Here is a 6,526-nt window from a genome sequence, read left to right as displayed (position 1 = left end):
ATGGATGGATGGATGGATGGATAGATAGATGGATAGATGGATAGATGGATAGATGGATAGATGAGTTTGATCGACTGTTTGTTCATATTTTTTTATTGTTTTGTGTTAAATATTGAAAGTAGTCTTTGGACTAATGGTTAGTTTGGGTTTAGGGTTAGTTTGAGGCTATGGTTAGGTTAGGGTTAAAATGGCATATAGGTAGGGAGGTAAAAACGACTTTCACCCTCATTAGTAACCACCCTCATTTGCATAAAGGGCATCTGATTGGCCGAATCTTAACTGTCCATATATCTGCAACGGTGTGTTTTATCTGTACGAAACTTGGTTTATATAGTAATTGATGTATGGCTAGTCGACTGGTGGTGGTTTGGTGCGCCTCTAGCGCCACCAGGTGTGTAGACACGGTACTGCACTTTATTTTTTAGATTTGTTTTTTTTTAACAGGGGTCTATTTTATAAATTGCTGTTGTATCTAGGGTTATTTTATATAGGGGTGGTCTATCCTGGTATATTTTGGGTAGGGTCTGTGTAGGTCCCGCCAGTGGTCAGTGTTTTTTGGTTTTGTTTTCTGTTTTTTTGTGCAGGTGGTGGGTAGGTTTAGCTGGTTAGGTGAGGTAGCGTGCCAGGCCTTTGGCCTTTGACCCTGCATCCATGCAGACGCCCTGACGCAAACTGAACTTGAGTTTTCCCCCAGCTGTTCACCTGTCAATGCAAAATGGTTGCATTTGCCGTGCATATCAGCACGAGTGCTGAAACAGCACCAATGCTGACAGGTAAGTGTCTATTTCTATAGATAGATTGATGGATGGAGTGATGGATGGATGGATGGATGGATGGATGGATGGATGGATGGATGGATGGATGGATGGATGGATGGATAGATAGGTACATGAGTTGAAACAACTTTTTGTTAAAAAAAATGTTTTTGTTAAAAAAAATGTTTTTGTTTGAAAAAGTGAATGTTTTTTAGGCCTGTGTTACATTGATGGATGGAGTGATGGAGTGATGGATGGATGGATGGATGGATGGATAGATAGATGAATAGATGAATATATAGATACATGAGTTTAAACCACTTTTTGTTAAAAAAAATATGTTTTTGTTTGAAAAAGTGAATGTTTTTAGGCCTGTGTTATACATGGATGGATGGAGTGATGGATGGATGGATGGATGGATGGATAGATAGATAAATAGATAGATAGATGAATAGATGAATATATAGATACATGAGTTTAAACAACTTTTTGTTAAAAAAAAAAAAGTTTTTGTTTGAAAAAGTGAATGTTTTTAGGCCTGTGTTATACATGGATGGATGGAGTGATGGAGTGATGGAGTGATGGATGGATGGATGGATAGATAGATGGATAGATGGATAGATGGATAGATGGATAGATGAGTTTGATCGACTGTTTGTTCATATTTTTTTATTGTTTTGTGTTAAATATTGAAAGTAGTCTTTGGACTAATGGTTAGTTTGGGTTTAGGGTTAGTTTGAGGCTATGGTTAGGTTAGGGTTAAAATGGCATATAGGTAGGGAGGTAAAAACGACTTTCACCCTCATTAGTAACCACCCTCATTTGCATAAAGGGCATCTGATTGGCCGAATCTTAACTGTCCATATATCTGCAACGGTGTGTTTTATCTGTACGAAACTTGGTTTATATAGTAATTGATGTATGGCTAGTCGACTGGTGGTGGTTTGGTGCGCCTCTAGCGCCACCAGGTGTGTAGACACGGTACTGCACTTTATTTTTTAGATTTGTTTTTTTTTAACAGGGGTCTATTTTATAAATTGCTGTTGTATCTAGGGTTATTTTATATAGGGGTGGTCTATCCTGGTATATTTTGGGTAGGGTCTGTGTAGTGTGTAGGTCCCGCCAGTGGTCAGTGTTTTTTGGTTTTGTTTTCTGTTTTTTTGTGCAGGTGGTGGGTAGGTTTAGCTGGTTAGGTGAGGTAGCGTGCCAGGCCTTTGGCCTTTGACCCTGCATCCATGCAGACGCCCTGACGCAAACTGAACTTGAGTTTTCCCCCAGCTGTTCACCTGTCAATGCAAAATGGTTGCATTTGCCGTGCATATCAGCACGAGTGCTGAAACAGCACCAATGCTGACAGGTAAGTGTCTATTTCTATAGATAGATTGATGGATGGAGTGATGGATGGATGGATGGATGGATGGATGGATGGATGGATGGATGGATGGATGGATGGATAGATAGGTACATGAGTTGAAACAACTTTTTGTTAAAAAAAATGTTTTTGTTAAAAAAAATGTTTTTGTTTGAAAAAGTGAATGTTTTTTAGGCCTGTGTTACATTGATGGATGGAGTGATGGAGTGATGGATGGATGGATGGATGGATGGATAGATAGATGAATAGATGAATATATAGATACATGAGTTTAAACCACTTTTTGTTAAAAAAAATATGTTTTTGTTTGAAAAAGTGAATGTTTTTAGGCCTGTGTTATACATGGATGGATGGAGTGATGGATGGATGGATGGATGGATGGATAGATAGATAAATAGATAGATAGATGAATAGATGAATATATAGATACATGAGTTTAAACAACTTTTTGTTAAAAAAAAAAAAGTTTTTGTTTGAAAAAGTGAATGTTTTTAGGCCTGTGTTATACATGGATGGATGGAGTGATGGAGTGATGGAGTGATGGATGGATGGATGGATAGATAGATGGATAGATGGATAGATGGATAGATGGATAGATGAGTTTGATCGACTGTTTGTTCATATTTTTTTATTGTTTTGTGTTAAATATTGAAAGTAGTCTTTGGACTAATGGTTAGTTTGGGTTTAGGGTTAGTTTGAGGCTATGGTTAGGTTAGGGTTAAAATGGCATATAGGTAGGGAGGTAAAAACGACTTTCACCCTCATTAGTAACCACCCTCATTTGCATAAAGGGCATCTGATTGGCCGAATCTTAACTGTCCATATATCTGCAACGGTGTGTTTTATCTGTACGAAACTTGGTTTATATAGTAATTGATGTATGGCTAGTCGACTGGTGGTGGTTTGGTGCGCCTCTAGCGCCACCAGGTGTGTAGACACGGTACTGCACTTTATTTTTTAGATTTGTTTTTTTTTAACAGGGGTCTATTTTATAAATTGCTGTTGTATCTAGGGTTATTTTATATAGGGGTGGTCTATCCTGGTATATTTTGGGTAGGGTCTGTGTAGGTCCCGCCAGTGGTCAGTGTTTTTTGGTTTTGTTTTCTGTTTTTTTGTGCAGGTGGTGGGTAGGTTTAGCTGGTTAGGTGAGGTAGCGTGCCAGGCCTTTGGCCTTTGACCCTGCATCCATGCAGACGCCCTGACGCAAACTGAACTTGAGTTTTCCCCCAGCTGTTCACCTGTCAATGCAAAATGGTTGCATTTGCCGTGCATATCAGCACGAGTGCTGAAACAGCACCAATGCTGACAGGTAAGTGTCTATTTCTATAGATAGATTGATGGATGGATGATGGATGGATGGATGGATGGATGGATGGATGGATGGATGGATGGATGGATGGATGGATGGATGGATAGATAGGTACATGAGTTGAAACAACTTTTTGTTAAAAAAAATGTTTTTGTTAAAAAAAATGTTTTTGTTTGAAAAAGTGAATGTTTTTTAGGCCTGTGTTACATTGATGGATGGAGTGATGGAGTGATGGATGGATGGATGGATGGATGGATAGATAGATGAATAGATGAATATATAGATACATGAGTTTAAACCACTTTTTGTTAAAAAAAATATGTTTTTGTTTGAAAAAGTGAATGTTTTTAGGCCTGTGTTATACATGGATGGATGGAGTGATGGATGGATGGATGGATGGATGGATAGATAGATAAATAGATAGATAGATGAATAGATGAATATATAGATACATGAGTTTAAACAACTTTTTGTTAAAAAAAAAAAAGTTTTTGTTTGAAAAAGTGAATGTTTTTAGGCCTGTGTTATACATGGATGGATGGAGTGATGGAGTGATGGAGTGATGGATGGATGGATGGATAGATAGATGGATAGATGGATAGATGGATAGATGGATAGATGAGTTTGATCGACTGTTTGTTCATATTTTTTTATTGTTTTGTGTTAAATATTGAAAGTAGTCTTTGGACTAATGGTTAGTTTGGGTTTAGGGTTAGTTTGAGGCTATGGTTAGGTTAGGGTTAAAATGGCATATAGGTAGGGAGGTAAAAACGACTTTCACCCTCATTAGTAACCACCCTCATTTGCATAAAGGGCATCTGATTGGCCGAATCTTAACTGTCCATATATCTGCAACGGTGTGTTTTATCTGTACGAAACTTGGTTTATATAGTAATTGATGTATGGCTAGTCGACTGGTGGTGGTTTGGTGCGCCTCTAGCGCCACCAGGTGTGTAGACACGGTACTGCACTTTATTTTTTAGATTTGTTTTTTTTTAACAGGGGTCTATTTTATAAATTGCTGTTGTATCTAGGGTTATTTTATATAGGGGTGGTCTATCCTGGTATATTTTGGGTAGGGTCTGTGTAGGTCCCGCCAGTGGTCAGTGTTTTTTGGTTTTGTTTTCTGTTTTTTTGTGCAGGTGGTGGGTAGGTTTAGCTGGTTAGGTGAGGTAGCGTGCCAGGCCTTTGGCCTTTGACCCTGCATCCATGCAGACGCCCTGACGCAAACTGAACTTGAGTTTTCCCCCAGCTGTTCACCTGTCAATGCAAAATGGTTGCATTTGCCGTGCATATCAGCACGAGTGCTGAAACAGCACCAATGCTGACAGGTAAGTGTCTATTTCTATAGATAGATTGATGGATGGATGATGGATGGATGGATGGATGGATGGATGGATGGATGGATGGATGGATGGATGGATGGATGGATAGATAGGTACATGAGTTGAAACAACTTTTTGTTAAAAAAAATGTTTTTGTTAAAAAAAATGTTTTTGTTTGAAAAAGTGAATGTTTTTTAGGCCTGTGTTACATTGATGGATGGAGTGATGGAGTGATGGATGGATGGATGGATGGATGGATAGATAGATGAATAGATGAATATATAGATACATGAGTTTAAACCACTTTTTGTTAAAAAAAATATGTTTTTGTTTGAAAAAGTGAATGTTTTTAGGCCTGTGTTATACATGGATGGATGGAGTGATGGATGGATGGATGGATGGATGGATAGATAGATAAATAGATAGATAGATGAATAGATGAATATATAGATACATGAGTTTAAACAACTTTTTGTTAAAAAAAAAAAAGTTTTTGTTTGAAAAAGTGAATGTTTTTAGGCCTGTGTTATACATGGATGGATGGAGTGATGGAGTGATGGAGTGATGGATGGATGGATGGATAGATAGATGGATAGATGGATAGATGGATAGATGGATAGATGAGTTTGATCGACTGTTTGTTCATATTTTTTTATTGTTTTGTGTTAAATATTGAAAGTAGTCTTTGGACTAATGGTTAGTTTGGGTTTAGGGTTAGTTTGAGGCTATGGTTAGGTTAGGGTTAAAATGGCATATAGGTAGGGAGGTAAAAACGACTTTCACCCTCATTAGTAACCACCCTCATTTGCATAAAGGGCATCTGATTGGCCGAATCTTAACTGTCCATATATCTGCAACGGTGTGTTTTATCTGTACGAAACTTGGTTTATATAGTAATTGATGTATGGCTAGTCGACTGGTGGTGGTTTGGTGCGCCTCTAGCGCCACCAGGTGTGTAGACACGGTACTGCACTTTATTTTTTAGATTTGTTTTTTTTTAACAGGGGTCTATTTTATAAATTGCTGTTGTATCTAGGGTTATTTTATATAGGGGTGGTCTATCCTGGTATATTTTGGGTAGGGTCTGTGTAGGTCCCGCCAGTGGTCAGTGTTTTTTGGTTTTGTTTTCTGTTTTTTTGTGCAGGTGGTGGGTAGGTTTAGCTGGTTAGGTGAGGTAGCGTGCCAGGCCTTTGGCCTTTGACCCTGCATCCATGCAGACGCCCTGACGCAAACTGAACTTGAGTTTTCCCCCAGCTGTTCACCTGTCAATGCAAAATGGTTGCATTTGCCGTGCATATCAGCACGAGTGCTGAAACAGCACCAATGCTGACAGGTAAGTGTCTATTTCTATAGATAGATTGATGGATGGAGTGATGGATGGATGGATGGATGGATGGATGGATGGATGGATGGATGGATGGATGGATGGATGGATAGATAGGTACATGAGTTGAAACAACTTTTTGTTAAAAAAAATGTTTTTGTTAAAAAAAATGTTTTTGTTTGAAAAAGTGAATGTTTTTTAGGCCTGTGTTACATTGATGGATGGAGTGATGGAGTGATGGATGGATGGATGGATGGATGGATAGATAGATGAATAGATGAATATATAGATACATGAGTTTAAACCACTTTTTGTTAAAAAAAATATGTTTTTGTTTGAAAAAGTGAATGTTTTTAGGCCTGTGTTATACATGGATGGATGGAGTGATGGATGGATGGATGGATGGATGGATAGATAGATAAATAGATAGATAGATGAATA

This window comes from Leuciscus leuciscus, assembly GCF_965113295.1.
Source record: "Leuciscus leuciscus genome assembly, chromosome: 17".
In the NCBI taxonomy this organism is placed as follows: domain Eukaryota; kingdom Metazoa; phylum Chordata; class Actinopteri; order Cypriniformes; family Leuciscidae; genus Leuciscus; species Leuciscus leuciscus.
Note: the sequence above shows the minus strand (reverse complement) of the source record.